The sequence below is a fragment of the Phyllostomus discolor genome, chromosome 14 (assembly GCF_004126475.2).
Source record: "Phyllostomus discolor isolate MPI-MPIP mPhyDis1 chromosome 14, mPhyDis1.pri.v3, whole genome shotgun sequence".
In the NCBI taxonomy this organism is placed as follows: Eukaryota; Metazoa; Chordata; class Mammalia; order Chiroptera; family Phyllostomidae; genus Phyllostomus; species Phyllostomus discolor.
Window position 1 is genome coordinate 39,614,886 of NC_040916.2, and position 22,903 is coordinate 39,637,788.

Sequence of the window (22,903 nt, forward strand, 5' to 3'; positions counted from 1 at the left end):
CAGATGAGACAGGTATTCCAGCTGGTCTTCTCCCCACCTCGTCATCTCCTCCTCTAATAGCTCTCCCTCAAGGATACCACAACCACTTGCTGCCCTTTCAGTGGCAGGTAATTATATTTCTATGCCCCACCCCCCAATTAGGACTGAGAACTATACTGGTCATTCTAATTCCACAGTGCCACTGACAATTTCTCTTGCTTGTGTAAAACCTTCTCTATATGAAGTTTGTATCACCCAGCTAAAGAATGTTCTCTCCTTCTTTATGGCTTTCAATTACTGATCTACTTTGGGTTTTCTCTTTTATTTGTAGACAATTTGAGGAGTTAGCTTACAGTCTTTTTGATTAATCCATTCATGGCTTTCCTCTTGGGTGATACAGGTGCCCATGTGGACACATTGTCTAATGTTCTGTTCTTTGGCCTCAGCAGTTCTAGAAACATTCAATTTATTTTGGCTCTCCATAGCCACACCCTTGATTGTTCACAAGGATTGTTGCACTAGTACCTAATTAAGCTTTAATACCTAATTTTCTGGCCGCAAACCTTTGGTTCAATCTATCTAGGTCTTGTGATCCTTTCTCCCACTACTGTGTCTTTGACCTCATCTGGCTGTTAGATTTCTGAATACATCCATATTCTCCCTACCTATCAGACTCTTCTCATGTGGTCTAACTTTCCCTGACCAGACTGTGCTGTTACAAAGGTTCAGAAATCTGAACCATTATCTTTCTAGCATCCCTAATTTATTCACAGTGCTCCTTTAAATGCAAATGCAAGTTGTGAATTCCAACCTTTGGCCCATCCTATGATATTAGTAGTGATTAAGATACAGAAATAATGGAGGGTTTTTGTTTCTGTTTTGCTTTTGTTTTTATGAACATGTCTTGGGCATGTTTATAGGCTTTATAGAGGAAGGATGCAATTGAAAAAGAAATACAAGAGAATAGGGGGATTTTTGAAGGAGGAAGAACCAGGAGGAGAAGGGACATAGTAGCTACTTGATAAATCTGAATATTGATTAGGATGGTGGGCGTAGGGTTAAGAACAAAGGTGAATATGCTGGCCTTGAATGAGTAAGAGACACTTCATTCTTTTTAATTGGAAGGAAAATAAAAACAATGTATATAAATATAGATTCTAAGTGGGGAAACATGAAGTTGAAGGGAGTTGTGACCTTCAAACCACCCCAATACTTACACATCCCATCAGTAAGCCAATAAGATAAGCTCAGGCGACCTTAGTGTTGTTTATGGGTACCACAAAATTGCCCGTGTCTTTTGCTGGTTCTGACTCATTTCTATGCTGACCTAATTTCTTTCTGGCTCCCGTTTCTTGGCTCCACTTTCTCTTACTCTTTGGGCCACGAAGCACTTTTGGGTCTCTCTACCTTTTTCCTCTGCTCCCAGGTGGCCCTATCAGCAATTCTACTCCTGCCTCTCTCAGAGTATGTCCTTTATCCCAGGGATCCTCCAGTAATCCAAATGCCAAATCTGACCCACAGGGCAGTGTTCCTGCCACACTGACATGACCCCTAGTGAGGGGGAGACGTGGACATTTCCCTGGAAATCTCTCCCCAGTACCCTGCCCATTGCTGTAGCCATACCACACAGGCAGGAAAGCAGTCTTACTGTTGTCCCTGGGCCTGAGATACTCCACTTGGAGCTGTAGGTGTTCAGGGAGCAGATGGCGGTCCCAGTGGTCCACAACAGAGACATGGGAAGAGTTACTCGATTTTACCTGGCCCATAGCACCCCCGTGGCTTCCTTCACGCATTATCCACACATCTATGCTGTACCTGGCTGATGTGAAGTTTTTGATACTTCTGGAAAAATTGTGCAATGATTCAAAATGCAAATCTTTATAGACATTTAGGATCTATGGTTAGGAAGCATAGGTGCACAGCATTACATGTTTCATATTGCATTTATTAGGTAGCCTATTTTACTCCCTTTTTCTTTTCCAGATGGTAAGTTTTGAGCTCTCAGACCTGTGTTTTTTCCTGTTGCTACTAATTAATGGCTTTCTGGAACTTGGCCTTGAAAAACAGATCTTCATAATTATGGTGAAAGAAATCTCATCAAGATAAGGGGAATTATTTAGTCTTCTAGGAAGTAAGAAAAGCAGATAATAGTTTGTGTTGTAAAACTTTCCTTGTAACTGTTCATTCTAATTAAGGGACACCCTGACTTTAGAGATTGTTGCTGCAGCCTATGAAAATAAACTTAACATCTAAAAAGTCTGTAATTCTGATTGCTTGCCTTACTTCATTTGTTGCCCTGGTAATAATATTTAAATCAACATCCTTATTTTCTAAAATGTTTAAATATGTTAGGTAGTGGGTTGAATTGTGTTTCCCAAAAGATATACCCACGCCTTAACTCCTGGTATCCGTGAATGTGGGAAAAAGGTCTTTGCCTTTGAAATTAAGAAAAGGATCTCAGGAGGAGATCATCACAGATTGAGGTCAGCCCTAAAGTCTAATACGGGTATCCTTAGAAGTGACAGAAAAGGAGAAGACACACAGAGGCACACAGGGAAAAAGGGCGTGTGAAGATGAAGTCAGAGATTGGGGTGTGTGTCTAGAAGCCAACGAACACCAAGGGCTGCCTACTGCCACCCGAACTTAGGAGAGAGGCATGGAGCAGGTTTCCTCGGGACCTTCAGTTCAGAATTCGTGCCTCCACCACTGTAAGAGAATACATTTCTGTTGCTGTGACAGCCCTAGGAAACTGTTACACACCTATGTGTTTTTTAAAAAATTGAAATCAGACCCTGGCTGGGTGGCCCTGTTAGTTGGAGCATTGTCCCGTACACCAAACGGTCTCCGTTTCAACCTTCAGTCAGAGCGCACACCCAGGTTGCGTCAGGGCGTGCACGGGAAGCCGCCGGTCCCTGTTCCTCTCTCCTTTCCTCTCTCTTTAAAACCAATACACATATCCTTGGGTAAGGATTAAAAGTTTTTTAAAAATTAAATCACAAGAACATCCTTGGCTCTCTTACCCTTTATGTATAAAAGTTGAAAACAAAAGCAATGACTGGTGGAATTTGTTTTAATTTATTTATTTTTAGAGAGAAGGAAAGGGAGGGAGAAAGAGAGAGAGAGAAACATCAATGTGTGGTTTCCTCTCACATGCCCCCAAATCGGGACCCAGCCCACAACCCAGACAAGTGCCCTCACTGGGAATCAAACTGGTGACCCCTTGGCTCGCAGGCCGGCACTCAACCCACTGAGCCACATCAGCCAGGGCTAGTGGTGGAATTTTTAAATAAACAGAGTCTAATCTCATTCAAATTAATAGAAGAGAACCCAAGAAATGGGCATTTTTGGGTATTATCTAAATGATGTTGAGGAGACAGAAAGGTGGATGGTCCTAGTTCTGAAACCAGAAGTACTCTTTACCACTATGCTATAGTGTACCATTAGGGCAGGCTGGAGAGTAAAGTATGTTCTTGTTGAAAATGGAGGTAAAAGCAGGTGCTAAGAGTGGTAGTGGGGGTGATCATTGAATGTTGCAAGGGTTTGGAATTACCTTTGTAATTACTGAAATGAATCAGAGGGTGTGTCATTTATCTATTGCTGCATAATAAACTATCCCAAAACTTAGTGGCTTAAAACAACAACCACTTATTTTGTTCATAATTGTGCAAGATGTATTTGAGTAGGTAAATGAATAAACTGTGGTACATCAGGCACTGGGATATTACTTGGCAATAAAGAGAAATGAGCTATCAAGCCATGAAAAATATGGAGGGACCTTAAATGATTATTACATATGGAAAGAAGCCAATCTGAAAAGGCTATGACATTCCAGAAAAGGAAAAACTATGGAGACAGTAGAAGGATCAGTGGTTGCCAGGGGACTGGGGAGGAGGGATGAAAGGGCAGAACACGGAGAGTTTTTAAGGCATGAAACTACTTTGCATGATTCTATAATGGTGGATAAATGTCACTATATATTTGTCAAAACCTATAGAATGTACAGCACTGAGAATGGACCCTAATGTGAAGTAGAGGCTTTGGGTGATAATGACGTGTCAGTAGAGGTTCATCCATTACACCAAATGTACCATTCTGGTGGGGGAATAGATTACGGTGGCCAGAGGCTGGGTGGGAGCCAAAGATGGATGAAGGTGGTCAAGGGGTGCGAACTATCAGTTATAAAATAAATTAGTCCTAAGGATGTAATAATGTACAGCATGGTGACTATAGTTAATATACTTGAAGATTGTTAGGAGAATAGATCTTGAGGGTTCTCATCATAAGAAAAAGATTGTAACTATGTGTGGTGGTAGATGTTGACTGGATTATTGTGGAGATCATTTTGCAATGTATATATGTATCGAGTCACTGTGTTATACACCTGAAATTGATATAGTGTTGTATGTCAATTATATCTCCATCATAATAACAATGAAGAACCATGAAAAAAAAAAAAAAGAGGTGGCTGCTCTCTTTTAGTCTCCAGTTTTCTCTTAGTTCCAGGAGATTAGACATCTAATCTGATCACTGATCTGACACTTTCATTCTTGCGTCTTTGCCTGAAGTCCTTCAAGGTCTAAATCAAACGTCTCTTGTCCTTTAGATCACTGGTTAAGCATCCTTCTGAAACTTCTCAGTTTTAGTTAGGCTCTTTTGTCATGTACTGTCATAAAATTGTGTTCTTTGAAAACATTTGTGTCATTTATAATGATGATTATAGGAGTACTTTCTGCTTCCCCACAGGACAGCCATCTCCATGAGAGAAGAGATAATTTTGTTTTTGTTACCATTGATCATCAGCACTTGCAGAGTGCCAATTTATTTATTCCTCAAAAAATATGTGGAATGAATGAATAATGCCCCCTGGTCCTCCTGATCAAAGCCTGATTAGCTTGCCTGTAACAGCTCCTCAGTTTGATTCTGATGGCTAGCCAGACTTGGGAGCCATCCCTGTCAGGACACTGTGTGGGATGGAGTGTTCTGATTGATATCCCGGACTGGGTTGGTTGGTAGAACTATGACAGAAGAAAAGCCAGCTGCTATTTACTAAGTGCTGTGTCCAGCAAGATTCTTTTTGAGGGAGCAGTGGCTTAAACCACAAACATTTATTTTCTACAGTTGTAGAGGCTGGAAGTCTGAGATCAGGGTGTCAGCTTGTTTGGGTTCTTGGTGAAGGTCCTCCTCCTGGTCGTGTCCTTACAAGGCCTTTCCTTGATATGGAGAGAGAGAGCCCCACCAAGGTTCTTAATTGCTAGCTGTAGAAACAAATTCTGGTTGGTTTGAATGGGGAATCATTTATTGTAAGGATATTGGGTTGCCTTCAACATCACTAGGATCACTAAAGAATCGGGTTCACAGCTGTACAACCAGGAATGATACTCAAAATCATGTTGCAGAACCTGCCCGGTGAGGACATTACAAACACTGTCCTCAGTCATAGATGCTTCAGCTGCCATGCAGGCAGTACACCTCCGCAGCAGCTGCTCTGGGAACTTTACTTGCAATTGTAGCCACCACCACAGAGAGAGGTTCTGTGGCACAGCTGGGCTGGGGGGTGGGGCACAGCTGGGCTGGGGGGTGGGGCACAGCTGGGCTGGGGGTGGGGGAAGATGTCTGGTCAGCTGAGCCTAAGTCATTGACCCATGTTTCAGCTACAGGAGACGATGAAAAAGCCACATGTTTAGTTTCCACAGCAGAAGTAGGGCTCTGCCTTACCATAAGGACAGGGAAGTTCACAAACAGTGAAAAGTTTCAGATACCAGGTGGCTAGGAAGAATGGTAAGTGTCATCTATAGATGCTTATTGTGGGATACGCTATTTATTTCTTACTTTCCTGTGTTCTCATGATTCTTTGTTTATGTAACACGTATCACTTTCCCTGTGTCATAGTTATTGACCTACATGTCCTACCACCACCTGGAAGAGAGTTACATACATTGTGTGAATCTTTGCATGCCTCTAGTAGCCAGTGAAGTGCTTACTTTGAGTCGGGTGGCAAGAGGTTTGGGGTAGTCATTCATGCTTGTTGAGAACCTCCTGTTGAGTTGTGCTATGAGTGGCCGTCAGTTGAGCTAGATTAAATTTGTGATTAGAGAGGCTGATATCTTAAGTATTCTGACCTGAAAATTCTTCAATATAGAGTTCTGATATAATATTTAATAAATCAAGTCCTGATAGTATCAAATCTATAATATTGAAGTTTTGAAAATTAAATAATTATAGTGAATGTTTCCAGAACACTTCCCTGACACTTCAGTTCCACCAGCTATAGGTGATTAGAAGTATGTTAATTAACACGAAAACAACTATTCATGCTGTCTCTTCTCCCAATGCCTTTACTTTCTATTATATTTATTCTTGTTTAGGCTGAAGAGAACAGATCAGTTGTTCACTCTAATTTCCAGTGTTGAAATATAGTTTGATAAAATACTTAAATGTGGGTACCAAGGGAAAACTGAGGTAGCTAAAGGTTAATGTTTTCATGCACTTAATAACTATTAGTGCTACTTCTGCATCTTGTCAAAATGATACAAGTTCATTCTGGCAGGACTCAGCAGAGCAGCTAACAAAGAATTACTTGATTTAACAACAAGAAAGTAAAAAACCAAGAAAGAGAAGCTATCTTCTTCCCTAGGTAATTTTTAAAATATTCATTCTAACTTAGGCATTAGTGTAGCGAGAAATGCCAAGCAGTCAGAAACGCCACGTTAAAAATGTGAGTAATTTTTATCCTTACAGTTAGAGCCTGAGCTGATGATCAGTGCCTGTTACACAAGACAGACTGACAATGACAAAAAAGAGTCTGCACACACCACGTGCATTTCTCTAATATCATGCCAAACATAATATTGATTGAGGACAAGGGGAAGTATAATGAAGAGAAGTCTTAGAGTATTTAATTCTCTATTTTAAGGGGTACTTATTCAAAATATTGGCAGTCTAAAACCAACAGGAAAATTTCCAGGTAAGGAATATCAGCATTATAAATGGTGACTTGCAAATTCTCCCTGATGTTATTCCGTTCTTTAATTCAAACAAAGACTTACCTGTCTGTTTAAGCCAGGTGATTTTCTCCCCCTCGAAATAAGGACCCTCAACAGGTGCTCCTATATCTTTCTCACTTTGGGAAAATAAGTAATATTTTTCTTTGCAGATTTTCACTAATATTATAGATAAATATTAGGCAGTAAAATTTTCCAAATTCTTTCAATAGAAAAATTGTAACTAGAATACTTAAGAAATTTTCCCTGCCCTTGAAATTGAGATTGCTATATTTCTGCATTGGTTATTTTATTATGATTTTTAAAAAATGTATAATTTCTGCCCTGGCTGGTATGGCTTAGTGGATTGAGCACCAGCCTGTGAACCAACGGGTTGCTGGTTCGATTCCCAGTCAGGGCACATGCCTGAGTAGTAGGCCAGGTCCCCAATAGGCGGCATGTGAGAGGCAACCACACATTGATATTTCTCTCCCTCTCTCTCTCTAAAGATAAATAAATAAAATCTTTTAAAAATGTATAATTTCTGTAAAAGCTGAATCAAGAAACTTTATAAAATATTATTTAATGCTAATTAGAAGTTAGAGGCACTCCGTCTCTGTCTCTCTCTCTCTGGATCACGCCCACACGTTCCTGCCACCCTTCTCCAGGTGTGTTCGCTCTGCCTTTCTTTTTCCTCAGCTCCAAGGGCCCTTCTCTTGCCTCTGTAACTTGTTTCCTGAGCCCACGCTACCCAGCTGGCTCACTCCTTCCATGATTCGCTTCTTCTACCTCTGTGACTTTCTAAATAAACTTCTGCTTGCATTTGAAAAAAAAAAGTAGCCATAAATATTTGGAGTTGTTTCTTCATAAACCAGTGCTATCAATAAAATATCAAAATATATTAAGTATGAGTTACAAATAGGTAGAACTATCCCTGCCATTATCTACAGATTTCTGTATTATGAAAGGTTTGTGCTACATTAATGTACTAGAAACAACATAACAATGAAAAGGAAAATATTTTAGAAAAATCATCCATTTTGGATTCAACAACCCTTTACTGAGTAACCCTTACAAGAAAGTCAATTGATTAAGCATCAGGGAAATAAAAATGAACTTGATCTCTGCGAATGAGGCATACACGATTAATTTGTTAGGTAATTCTGAATGAAAACAATTATAGCCCCAGGGGCTAAAGCACTAATGGATATGTGAACAAAGTGTTAACTACCAGTGCTCAGTTTTCCTTCTGTGAAATGAGGAAGAATCAATCTCAAATTTAAAACAGAACGTATAAGATAATGAACTCCTTAAGTAAGTATTCTGATTTTCTTGAAAGCCAGAGGCAGTACTTGATCACATCTTTACTTTTAATCTCTCAGTCATGAGCTCAGTTGGTTAGCATAGCCGCTGTTCATTCTCCATTCATTCACGCATACTTATTGAACACCTGTTATGAGGCAGGCCCTGTTATGGGCACTGGGAAGACAAATGTGAAGAAGGTAGCTGCAGACCAAGAGTCTAATAGATAGGAATGAATAAATGATCACAGATGGAATCACTCTATGGGCCTTTTCCTGCTCCATAGCTACAGATTGACCCCTTTAGCCAGCAAAGTCAATGATGAGCTAGAAAAAAGCTCAGAGAACATACTCAATTGATGGGTCAGCCATTAGCATCATTTATATATATAAAGCTTGCATGTTCTCATTAGTCTTTATATTTTTGAATTATCATCCTAATTTTATGCCTTATTTCTCTAAATTAGTAATATTCTCAATTCTATAAAGTGTGAAGTCTTTAGGGGGAGTATTAGAGGAGTGGAACATTTTTCTAATTTATAAAATTTAATTTTGTTTTTGTAAACACAAGCTGATAATTATGCTTGTGCAATTTCTTAAGTATATTTTAAACTGAGAAATATATTGTATACGGTCCCCCATGTTATTTTTCACTTAGTCAACTAAAAAAAAAAATAAAATAGGAAATAATGCTTCTAAAGGTGGCTTCATTAAATAGGAATCTGATTTTTATTTTTATAAGTTGTAGATATAAACAAGCAGCTGCAAACTCTGCTTTTCACATTAGCGGATTAAAAAGTATTGTTAAAATAATTACCCTTGTATAAAAGAATTCAGCTAACTATGCCAAGAGAAATGCTGTAGGTCTTCAGGATTCTTTCATAATAAATGGAACACAATAACAAAGTAACTAGAATACTCCCATAATTATTTGCAGTAGTTTTTTAAAAAGCTGTTACTTTGCTCAGATCCTATTCTTTGTTTAAAATTTGGTTGACAAGAGTTTTATAAATGATTACAGGAGGTGGGTTCTGCTGCATTAATGAAGCTGATAATGGTTAATTACTAAACTGGAGTAAACAGTTTAAAGACTAGATCACAAATGAAAAGCCGATTATGTAGAAATGACCCAGCTGTACTAAATGTGATTTCCTTTTACCATTAAAAACCTCAAACATTTTTAAAACACTTAAAAAAACCGCAACTAAACCATTTATCTTGTAACTTTATTCCTTACTGCTTTGTTTAGAATTGAAAGCCACATCTGGTTTAGTTTTCAAATTCAATGAAGCAGCTCCGAAACACACAATGGAATTCACTTGATTGTAACATAAAATGAAAATCAGTACAAGTTTAAGAGACATTCTTTTTGGTTGCTTAATATGAACTCCAACTGTGGAGACTGGCTTTTTCTTTTATTTAAACGAGGTGAGAGTCACGTAACATAAAATGAACAATTTTGAAGTGAACGTTTCGGTGATACTGGTACATCCGGTGGTGTACAACTACCACCTCCATCTAGTGCTCAAGCATTCTCATCGTTCCGAAGGGAGAGCTCAAGCCCATTAAGCTATTGCACCCCATCCACCCACCCCCAGCTCCTAGCAACCACCAACATGTGTTCTGTCTTCAATGGATTTTCCTATTCTGAATATTTCATGTAAACAGAATCATACGATATGTGATCTTTTGTTTCTACTTTTCATTTAATGTTTTTGAGGGTCATCCACATCTTAGCATATATCAGTATTTCATTTTATGACAATATTTCGTTGAATATTTATATCACAATTTGTTTACCCATTCATCTACTAATGAACGCTTATATCCATCTTTTGGCTAAAGTGAATAGTGCTGTTATGGATATGTATTTGTTTGATTATCTGTTTTCAGTGGGTAATGTACTTAAGGAGAATTGCTTGGTTATATAGTAATTCTATTTAGTTTTTTTGAGGAATCACCAAAGTTTTTCATAACACTGGATTATTTTACATTCCTATCCACAATGCAAGAGGGCTCCGTTTTCTCTGCAAGCTTGCCAACCTGTATTTTCTGTTCTATGGTGCATTTTGAAAACATTATAACTATCCTAAAGGGTGTAAAGTGGTATCTCATGGTTTTGATTTACATTTACCTGGTGGCCAGTGATGTTCAGCATCTTTGCATATGTGTGTTGGCCATTTGTATATCTTTTTTGGAGAAATATCTATTCAAGTCCGTTGCCCATTTTTCCATTGTATTTTTTTTTTTTTTTTGGTCTTTTGTTGTTGAGCTGTAAGTGTTCTGTACATATTCTGGACACTAGACCATGATCAGATATATATGATGTGCAGATATTTTCCCTACTCTGGAGATTTGCTTTTTGCCTGCTTGGTAATGTTCTTTGTTGCACAAAAGTGTTCAGTTTTGATGGTGTCCAACAATCTATATTTTCTTTTGTTACTCATACTTTTGGTGTTATGTTTAAGAAACCATTCCCAAATCCAAGATCATGACAGTTTACCCATATGTTCTTTTCTAAGGGCTTTATGGTTTTAACTCCTGCATTTAGGGCATTGAATCATTTTGAGGGTTTTGTGTGTGTGTGTGTGTGTGTTATCATTTTATTTTACTTTATTATTGAATTTATTGGGATGGCATTGGTTAATAAAATATAGGTTTCAGTTGTAAAATTCCGTAGTATATCATCTGTTTGGAATCTTCTTACCCTTTCTCTTTCCTCTCTGCATTATTAGCCTCTCCCCTCTTCTCTGTGATCATTCCCATCTTCTTACATAGTTGACAGTTCTGTATCTGAGTCACTGGGCTTCCCTCCCTGGGACACAATGGCTCAGATGCCATCTCCGCGGCTTGCAGATCCCCTGGGGCATAAAGGTTGAGTTGCTTTTCCACAGAGGTCATGCATTCTAGTTCCTGGAATAACAGCTTCCCACACGCATTAATTCCTTAAGCTATCAACTATGACTAAAGCTAAAAATCTTTAGCTTTTGAGTTTCCCTATCACTTTGAATACAGAAACTTATAATTCTGCTTATAAGTAGAAGTTAAAATTGGGAATTATTCAATAATAAAATTAATTTATAAATTACTCCTGTATACTATAATGAAAGGGCTAAAGTTCTTTTAATTTTAATTTAAATTTTTAAAAATTGATTTTAGAGAGAGAGAGAAGAGAAAGAGACGTAAAAAAAGAAACATCGATTTGTTGTTCTACTTATTAATGCATTCATTGGTTGATTCTTGTATGTGTCTTGAATGGGGATCGAACCCAAAACCTTGGTATATCAGGACAATGCTCTAACCAACTAAGCTACCTGGCAGAGCTTTTGGGCTGAAGTTCTTTAAAAATATGTTCTGTTAATAAATGTTCCTGATAAATATTTAGAACTTAGGCATTGCTTTTTAAAAATATCAAGTACTATGTGTCTGCTGTTATCTTTTAATGTAAGCTTTCCAGAGAGTGTCACTCCTTTTAGGCATAATTTGGAGCCTGGTTTTGGAATACTGTAGAATCAGAACAAATGAGTTATAATCCTGTGATTATTATTCTTTGTTTCACTGATTAAAATTCACAGATACAGGGCCTATTATTTGAAAAAGCAAACAAAAGTCTATGTGACATGACGTGCAGATTCTATCCTTAATTCCACCCTGTAGTCGACGAGGACCTTTGAAGAATTCAGCAAAGTCAAAAACTGCATGTGTCAGGAAGGGTGAAGCTGTATATTGACGCTGTGCTGTGTTGTGTGAGAGTAGGACTGGGACCAGAACTGAGAGTCAGATAAAAGCAGGAGGGGCATCAGGTCAGAGGTGGTGGGACCAGGAGAACGGGAGTTTAGGGGAGGGTTGTGCTTGTAACCTTTCCTTAGAAATGCCTCACAGCGATGAGACTATGAACCTTGTACCCAACAGGCTTTGTTTATGTAAGTGGGTGACATACAAAAACATCATAATGAAGTTATTTGTATATCCCATTCAACTGCTTGGATTTTCATTGAGTTTATCTCTGCTATCAACTAGTTGTGAGAACTTGAATGCAGAGTAGCTTCTATTTGTATTGCAGTTTTTCTTGGCCAAAAAAAGAAAGGATTGGATTAGAAGTCTTACATACATCTCATATTGTACCAACCTATGAATTATTATTCACACTTCCAATTGGTATTAACAAATACTTTTTTTGTAGCTAATGAAACAAATTGTTGTACCACCTGTGTTAGTGGAATTTGAATTAATGAGGGTGTCTTTCTTCCTGTGTATATTACTTAGTTGTTTGTAGAGGCCCAGTGTTTTGTAACCAAGGGGGAGGATGTCAAATTCAATCAAGAAAACAAAATATTCATTAAGTAAACACTAAGGAACTCTGGGAAACTGTGACCTAAAGGTCCCAAGGGCCTCTGTCCCTGATGATCTGGTTGTTATTTGATTTATGCCAGCTTGTGACTGCCCTTGTCTCGACCCTGGAGGGCCTGTGTGGGCAGATGGCCTCAGATGGAGCTGAAGCATTGCTCTGCAGTGCCTGGGGCCCGGTGGGTGTGCAGAGTGCCCCACCTGCTCCTTGAAAGACAGGGGAGAGGCCCATTTTGCTCCATCTGGAAAGTTGAGACATTGCCAACTTTATTTATATTCATTCTGTGAGCAAAAGGACAACTCCCAGTAATATCATTTAACTGTGAGTATGTTGTCTTTTCATAAATAAGAAAATGTTATCATTTTATGATATCTAAATTAACTATGAATATTCATTTTGTTGGCAATTTACTTTAAACTATTTTTAAACTGTAAGATGTTAATAAAAGGCTATGTTTTAAGACTTTAAGTTTGTACTATCATTAATTTAACTTTTGCAAAGTGAATAAGACAATTGTTACTATGACAGTCAAGCTATAGAAAGTATTTTCTCCTTGAAAATAACAAATTTAATTAAGTAAATTATGTAGTAATTTGGTTCTATCCTAAAGAATTATCCTACAGGATAATGTTGGACTTGACATTTGATGTAATGATGATATTGTTATGGTTTATGAAACTTTTAAAATTAAGAACTTATTAGCCCTGGCTGGTGTGGCTTGGTGCATTGAATGCAGGCTGCAAACCAAAAGGTCGCTAGTTTGATTCCCAGTCAGGGCACATTCCTGGGTTGTGGGCCAGGTCCCCAGATGGGGGTATGGGAGAGGCAACCACACATTGATGTTTCTCTCCCTCTATTTTTCCCTTCCCTTCTCTCTAGAAATAAATAAATAAAATCTTAAAAAAAGAACTTACTAACTATATTTTATATTTTGAAACAACAGGTTATATTGTAAATTTAAAGCAACTTGAAATATATTCTGATAAAGATGTAGTCAGGCAATTGTACTTCTATTGAAAATGGTATGCTGATATAATTACACAAATTATTTCAAATTATGAAAATGGACACAAAACATATTTCTATACCTCTGAAGTATATAAGCTGTTAATTTCATAGTCATGAATTTAAAAAATATTTAATGTTTTTTCCCTTTCTTAGGCTGTGAAAATAGCTTGACAAAATATTAATTGAGTATTGTTTCATTTAAAACTCTGTGTGGTATTGTACGGTTCCATGTATATGAGCTGTATAGGTTGGCAAACCCATAGAAACAGAAGGTCGGCTAGTGGTTGCCGGAGACTGGGGCTGAGGGCCGGGAACAGGGGTGGCTGCTCAGGGCTTTGGGATTTCATTTTTTTTAAATTAATTAAAATTTTTTTTTAGATCTTTTTATTTATTTGTAGAGAGAGAGGAAGGGAGGGAGAAAGAGAGGGAGAGAAACATCAATGTGTGGTTGCCTCTCATGTAGCCCCCACTGGGGACCTGACCTGCAACCCAGGCATGTGCCCTGACTGGGAATTAAACTGGCGACCCTTTGGTTCGCAGTCCTTGGGATTTCATTTTGAGGTGATGAAAATACTCTGGAATTACGTGGTGGTGATAGTTGTTCACTTTGTGAATATTCTAAAAATCATAGAATTGTACACTTTAAAAGAATGAATTTTATGTTATATAAATTACGTCCCAATAAAACTTTATAATGAAACTCTGTGAGGAGTTCACAGTGTAAACTTTCCTCTATATTCTGAAGTTAAAAGATAGATTCTTATTAAGGAATCAAGAAGCCTTAATTTGTGTGGTTATTCAAATATAGCCTTTTTATTTTCCCTGGTTCCAATAAGATCAGAGAATTTTGGCTCATAGAAGCCTACGAAATGTCTTCTTATAATTTTGTATCATATAGCACTTTGATTCATTTTTTAGTGGAAGCTATTATGAACATTAAAATGTTTTCTTGTGAAGCAACCTATTTTTCAATTATATCAATTTTGAGCATGCATTATTTGTGATTGAAATAACATTTATTACAATAGTGAAAATAGAAAAACTATAAAATTCTTTAATATATAAATGTAGTTCTCAGGAATCAATGTTTATTTTTCTGTTAAAGTTCTAGATATATGAAGATTTACTACACAATTTATGGTTAAGGTAAAGGTGATGTGACTTTGTTTACGCAATTAACATCTTTTCAGTAGAATAACTATTACATATTTTTAGCTCTTATAATCTTAAAAATACAGTTTTTTTATAAAGCTATATTTGCTAAAGAAAAATTATAGACTTTGTGTTAAATTGATCCTCTTGATAAAAGCTTCTCTCTTAACTAAGTTTTTTTTTTAATAAATATTTGCTAGGAAAGATAACAAAACAGAATCATTCCAGGTTCATTGTAACTTTTCTCCTTAACAGGATAGAACCTTTTTGATTACATACCTCTCTGTGTCATTAATAATTTACTTAAATGTTTTAAAACCAAAATTTTAAAAAGATTTTATTTATTTATACTTAGAGGGAAGGTAGGGAGAAAGAGAGGGAGAGAAACTGTGGGGGGCTTTGCTCGCAGGGCCTCCCACTGGCCACCACAGATGAGAATAAGTCTGCCAAGACATGATCTGCTTGGGGAGGAAAGGTGGCCGATCTCTCAAAGGAGAAGGGCTGGGAGCCTGTTACTCAATGGGCTTTTATTGGGTTCGTTTGCACAGGAATACAGCTAAAGTTCATTAATCATTGCCAGGCAGTATGATCAAACAATAGATAACAAGGAACCCTGAGGGCCTATTTTGGGTCAGGGTCAGGTAGTTAAAGAGCTGTAAAACTTTGAGGAACAAACTTACTTCTTGCTTGGACCCTTATCATTTAATTGAGAGCATTCTAAACAAAGCAGGTTTCACAGGATTTTACATATTCTTTCTTAGGCCTGATTGCCCAGGGAACCCACCCTTTCCAGCACAGAGCTGCACCACGCTCTGTCATCGTTTCAGGCTTAGGTGGAGCAAGGGAAGTAAGGCAGCCAGGAGATTAGGAGATTTCTTGCAGACAGAATGAGCACTCAGGCTTTGTCAAAGCCGAGGGGTGAGGGTCCATCATCCCCTTTTGCAGTACCCCCTGAAATCCTTCCTTGGGGGCCTCCCACATGATTGTGCCTGTCTTAGGTTGTACCTCCTTGGGGAGTCTTACCTGTCATTGGCTAACCGGCCAAGCATTGGGGGCCAGTTATGGATGAAGTGAAAGGAGCAGAAGCGGTGCTCCTGCCAGGGAGATAAACTTTTGTCTTCTTGGTGGCTTAGGACCCAAGGTTGCTCCCTCAGCCTTAGCCTTGGTGGGGGTTACAGCTTCTAAAATCAGGCAGGAGGATTCCCAACAAGAAATCTTGATGTGTTGCCTCTCTCATGCCCCCAACCAAGGCCCTGGCCCACAAGCCAGGCATGTGCCCTGACTGGGAATCAAATCAGTGACCTTTTGGTTTGAGAGGTGATGCCCAGCCTGCTGAGCCACACCAGTCAGGGCTAAAACTAATTTTTATGAACACTATTTCTGAAAGTTTGTTTTTTTACTATGCATACCTATTTTAATACTTCTATTAAACATTTAAAAGTCTGAAGAAAAGCATAATTAGTGAAAAATGTTATGTAGAAAATAATGTAACTATTATTATTCTCCCATTTATGCCCTGAAATACAACTAGTCAATAAACTGATATAAATGGGTCTGCTTTACACAATATTTTTAGACATTTATTTATCAGTACTGGAAGGAATTGGTTTTAGAGCATTGCTGTTTATGATGTAAACCCTGACAGTGATGTTATCATAAGATATTTATGTGCGTGTTTGTAAGGATATTACCAGTTTTGATTTAATGTGCTACCTCTGGTTAGTTCTATATTATTTTTTTCTTCTTTTTCTTTTTTCTTTCTTTCTTTTTTCTTTTTTTGCTTTTCTTCTTTGAGTATATTTCTTTTTTTCATTGTTGTTCAATTACAGTTGTCCCCATTTCCCCCCCATGACTCTCCCTGGCCTTACCCACCCCTACCTCTCACTTTCAGTCCCCACCCTTGTCTTTGTCCATGGGTCCTTTATACATGTTGCTTGATGACCCTTCCCTTTCTTTCCTCTGTTACTCCCTTCTCCCCTCCCCTCTGGTCACTGCCAGTTTGTTCTTTATTTCAATGTTTCTGGTTCTATTTTGCTCACTTGTTTGTTCTGTTGATTAGGTTCCACTTATAGGTGAGATCATATGGTATTTGTCTTTCATCACCTGGCTTATTTCACTTAGCATAATGCTCTCCAGTTCCATCCATGCTGTTGCAAAGGGGAGGAGCTCCTTCTGTCTTTCCGCTGCATAGAATTCCAGTGTGTAAATGAACCATAGTTTTTTGATCCACTCATTTGCTGGTGGGCATTTCTGTTTCCAGTACTTGGCTATTGTAAATAACACTGCTATGAACATTGGGGTGCAGGGGTTCTTTTAAATTGGTATTTCGGGATTCTTAGGGTATAATCCTAGCAGTGGAATCACCAGGTCAAAATGCAGTTCCATTTTTAGTTTTCTGAGGAAATTCCATACTGTTTCCCACAGTGGCTGCACCAGTCTGCATTCCCACCAACAGTGCACTGGGGTTCCCTTTTCTCCACAGCCTCACCAGGACTTGTTGCTGGTTGATTTGTTTATGATGGCCACTCTGACAGGTGTGAAGTAGTATGTCACTGTAGTTTTAATTTGCATCTCTCTGATGGCTAGTGATGTTGAGCATCCTTTCATATGTCTCTGGGCCCTCTGTATGTCCTCTTTGGAGAAGTGTCTGTTCAAGTCCTTTGTCCATTTTTTAATTGGATTGTTTTTCTTCCTGGTGTGGAGTCATGTGAGTTCTTTACATATTTTGGAGATCAAACCCTTGTCTGAGGTACCATTGGCAATATATATTTTCCCATATGGTTGGTACCCTTTTCGTTTTGCTGATGTTTTCTTTAGTTATGTAGATGCTTTTTAATTGATGAAGTCTCACATTCTATATTATTTGTCAAGTGAACTCTCACTCAGCAAAGTCTGTATCTAAGCAGTACCAAATACTTTTTAATTTTCAGGCATCTGCAGATATTTAGTATTCTATGAGCCTAACGGTAAATGTAGCAATTAAAAAAAAAGGGTGATTAACAATTTCAAGTTTTCACATGCATTTGTTATTTTCTAGAATCTAACTGAGACTTAGAAGAGAAGTTTGGAAAAAAAGGGAAGTTTGGAAAGAATTAAACAGGATTATTACTAAAAAGTATTGCACAAATTAAACCGATAGCATTCAGAGTTCCTTTTATAGTTAGAGCCGGTTCATCTGTTGTAATATTGGAAAAACAGAAGTATATACTGGTGGGTCCTGTTGATTTTAGTCCTCACTTTTCACGGAAAATTTCATATTGACGTTGTACTTATTTGGGGGCACAGCTTTTCCTCATCTTTCTATACAATACTCACTACATGATTGCTGCTATTCTGTTAGAAGAGTGGGAGATTCAAGTACTTGAAAATATATTTTATTTATTTGTTTTTAGGGGGAGGGGAGGGAGAGAGAGGAGGGAGAGAAACATCAATGTGTGAGAGAGACATCGATATGTTGCCTCTCATGCCCCCAACTGGAGACCTGGCCTGAAACCCAAGCATGTGTCCTGACTGGGAATTGAACCACAACCCTTTGGACTCTTGAGTGGCCTTTGGTTCGCAGGCTGGCACTCAGTCCATTGAGCCACACAGGCCAGGGCAGATTCAACTACTTTTTAAAGGAACCTAACTGTTGTTAGATAATAAAGGAGACAAATTTCAGAAATATTACTATTTGAATCACCTTCGTGGATGTAGAAACCTTTGCCATGAACTTATCACATGAATAATAAATAAAAGATTTTTCAAAACAGTCTCAGAAGCCTGTCATATATATCTTTGGGTGTGATTTAAAACCCATTTTCTTCTCTTTTGGTTCTTTTCAAAGGTGAAAACAGTCTTTATCTTCTAATAGACAGGATAAAGCTGTATAAAATGTGATGGACCCCTGAGTGACCTTTATTTTCTTCTAATAACTTTCAATTTCTTAAACTGTGATTTCCTGTTTAAGTCTATTCAAAGATGCTTATTTTTGGAGTTCCTTCCTAGGAAATAACAAAAATAGTTTTCCCTGTAAGAACAGTCTTAGATTTTGAATAATTTTTCCTCATAGCAGCTTATGATTTTTAGGCTTTATTATTAAAATCTAAAACATTTTTTAGTAATTGACAAGCTGTTTTCATTAGTCAAACACACTCAATATTAATGTTTTGATGTTTGGCATATCACAGTGCTGTGAAAGGGAAATATTTACAATGGACTTGGAAGATAAAAAAAAAGTGCTATGAAAGCTATTCTTTTCCTACTCTTGACTTTCCTTAATAAGTCTAATTTTTCTTCCTAATTTATCTAAATTTAGAACACAGATCTTAAAACTATTAGAATAAAGGTTACAAGAATCAGTTAAGTCAAGAACTGTGTTGGATTTTACACACATTAATTAAACTCTCCCAGCAATTTTGCTAGGAGAGTTTTTATTTTTCTCTTCTACAAAGGAAGAAACCAAGGTTCAGGGAGATTTAATCAATGACCCATAAATAGGTAAATAGGTAATGTGAAGCCTAACTCCAAAGCTTTGTACACTTTCAAAAGCTGCAATGATTATCTACTAAGATTTATTAAGTTATTTGTAAAGAGCTGAGCAGTAAGTAATTGGCAGAATTAAATGATGGTGTGTAGACCTATGAAAAATCAATTTTTTTAAGTTAAAGTGTCAATATAAATTTTTCATGCATAAATTCTGCTAAATTCAAAGGACACATGGACAAAAGCTGGGGGAGGGTGGTAATGGGAGGGAAGTGGGGAGCGTTGGGGGGTGCTGGATTGGGAGTAAAAGGGAGAAAACTATTTGAACAATGATTAAAATAAAATAAAAAAAACAAAAAAACCCCAAAAAACAATAAAAAAATAAATTCTGCTAAATTCTTTATTTTTTCAAAACAGTATTTTACTTTTATCAAATATGCTCAAATAGTCTACACAATTTTTGTTTCCTTCAGGTTCTATTTCAGCATCCACTGAAGTGAGAACTGGACCACAGAATGGCAAACACTATGTCATTGCATCTGATGGGTACTGTCTTTCTGAACCAGTGGAATACTATGGTATATAACCAAAAAACCACAGTATGATAGTTAATAAACATTATTTAATTTAATTAAACATTTCAGTATATTGAATAGCCACTCTCACTACTAGCTTTAATGAAATTTAAGACATTTGGGCTGGGGGGGATTATGGTTAATTACAGTTTTTATTTTAAATTAACAAATGAAGTACAGACTTAAATTATTTCATACAAGAGAAGACAATTAATTTCAAAAATCAGTAATACTAGAAGGTTGTAAGTCAGAATTAAATGTGAAGAAAAGAAAGCATGATAGTTTAAAATTGTATTCCATTTAAAAAACAGAGTTAACATGCAAATAGAAATTATTTTTAGGGATTAGCTGAAGCTAGTTTACATGTAATTTAGTAAAGGCAATTCAATATACTTGAAATTTTAATCTTAATATACGATTTTTATCAAAGGGAAGGAGATACAAAACAATTCAGGAGACAATAAGAATTTTCTCTTAAAAGGCTAAAGCTACAGTATAAATTTAATTTTAAATTGGTTTTCTTTTAGAGTTTGAACTCATTTCCATATCAAGGGCATATCAGCCAGCATTCTGTAGTCTTGACACTCATCCAAGAAGGGCCCTCCTCTTTGAAAAAAAGTTACATTATTTTTACTGATAATCTTTCTTCTTATATCAGCCTGTCTTTAGTATTTATTCAACACTTTGCATTGGATTGGATGCTCTAAGATTACAAATGATTTACGTGAATTAATAAAAATTGTACTGTTTATCAATCTTCATGGTAGAATTTTGAGGGCAAGAATAAATCTATTCACCTGTTGAGTCAGCATCAGAGAAAGTATGGATGTTACTAGTTACAAAGAGCTGCTAAGTTATTCCCCGGTCCTTTTGGAGCCAGTTTTCTGCACGTAGATTCAGTAAATCTCCTGGAGGCACAAAGTAAGTTGATGTTTGGGAGCTTCTGATAATAATAATAAAAGTAATAAACGATAAAAAAGGTATTCATTGAACATAATTTTATATTTTATATATGCTTTTGCATATGATATTTTATTTTATTCTTACAGTAATCCTGTGAAGTATGTGAATTTATCCCTAGATAACTGGTAGTTAGAATTGATGGACAACAGAACAGAGAAGAAACTAGTAATTTAAATCAGGTCTACAAGAGGCAAAGGAGGGTGTTAAGGTGTATTAAATGGGGAGTTCAAACAGACTTTTTTTTTGCTTGAAATAATCGCTGTTAAAGAACAAAAATTTAATTGAGTAAATTCGGAGGTCTAATTGGCTTTATTGAGCCATTCAGTACTTGGGCAGCTTGCCATCTAGCAAGCAGAGAGAAGCCCCAAGAAGCTGTACAATATGGAAGACATTTATAGGCAGAAACTAGGTGGGACAAGAAAGTTATTAGCAAAAGAAAAGAAAGGATTATTCCTTAGGGGACCCCAGGGGTCGTATCAGACAGATTTCCTCATTTTCTTTTGGGGCAGAGGATGGAAGGGGCTCAGGTGAGAGATTTCCTTTTCGGTACTGACCGAAATATTTCTGACTGGCTTATTAAGATGACATTTGTGGAGAAGGTTGAAACTGCAGTTAGGTCAGATGTGGTGTCACATGCTTTAGCGCAAGTGATTCCATTTTGGGCCTATGGTTTTTAACACCAGGTACTGGTAATATTGTATTTTAGTTTCATTTTTCTTGGCTGAAGGGGTGGGATAATTTATTAACACACCTCTTCACTGAATGGATTGCACTGAAAACAGTTGTATGCTCAACAAGGGAAATGCAGGTGGGGAAAGCCTTTCATTCCAAACTGGGAAATTTTCATTTCTACTGAAGGAGGGAGACTGGATTGGCATGTAAGCCATTAGCAACTCTTACCCCTTCTCCCAGCCCTGCCGCCCTGTGGATGGATGGCAGCATTTACCACACATTGCGGTTCAGTTCACTGTCTGCCCCTTGTGCCGAGCAGCAGCAGGTCCGAGATGTAGTGGGTCTATCGGACTCTGTTGAACATAAAACCCTTTAAAACTTAAAAACAATATGAAACTTTGACTTTTTACCACTTGTTTTGTATGCTTAAAAAACTAGATCTTTTGCCAGAACAAATTGATTACCAGCTGCGTGACACTGATTTTCAAGAATCACCTTAATGCCAGTATTCTACTGCCCAGTCTCCCCCTGCTGTACAGCCCCCCTCTTTACCAGGTCATTTTAACACTGACTGCTTGGACCCGCAGCTCAGAGGTGGAGAGTGTCGACTTGGTTCCTGTGAATTAAATAAATCCACTTATGTGGTTGCCCATGATGCCGAAGATGGATACCCTGGAATAAAAAGGCCCAGACTAACTCATTCTCCCATGCGAACTGAGGGACAGGAAGCACTAACTCTGTGTGGCTTGTGGTGATGAAGCGTCAGGATATCATTATAATGCACTTATTTGTGAAGGTTGCAAAGGTAAGGGTAAAAATAAAGTTAAAGCAAAGCTGAAATCCTAGTGTTGACTGAAGAGGCACAAGATTAGAGGTGAGTACTCTTTTTACAGTGTGAAAAATGAATGCAGGGAGAACTACTGATCAATCTATGGGATCAAAGACATGGAAATGAAATGTCATAAAGCTTTGATTCAGTTTTTTTCATTACTGATAAAGACTTACATTTAAATAGAAAATTCAATGTATTTATATGGCAGAAAAACAGTTTACATGTTCCTAGATGAACATGATGTTGGAATAGAAAATGACTTTTAAAAAGATCCAAATATTAATTATTACTTCTTTTCCTGTGGTTGATATAATTCAGGCATTAGGAGGAAATTTGAATTAAATGACTTCTTAGATTCTATTTTTTAAATGCTTTTTCGAAAACAAGTGGGAGGTCTGCAAGTGAAAATAATCATTGACAGTGGGATTTTTCAAAGAGTGAAATAGTCCTTGATGAAGTTTTGAGGTTTTGAAACACCTCCGCATTGTTATTATTCACAAGTGCAATGTTAGGGAGGACTTCCAGGGCTGTCCAGCCTGTGGCCTTCGGGCCACATGCAGCCCAGGTTGGCTGTGAATGTGGCCCATCACAAAATCGTAAATTTACTTAAAACATTCTGAGATTTTTTT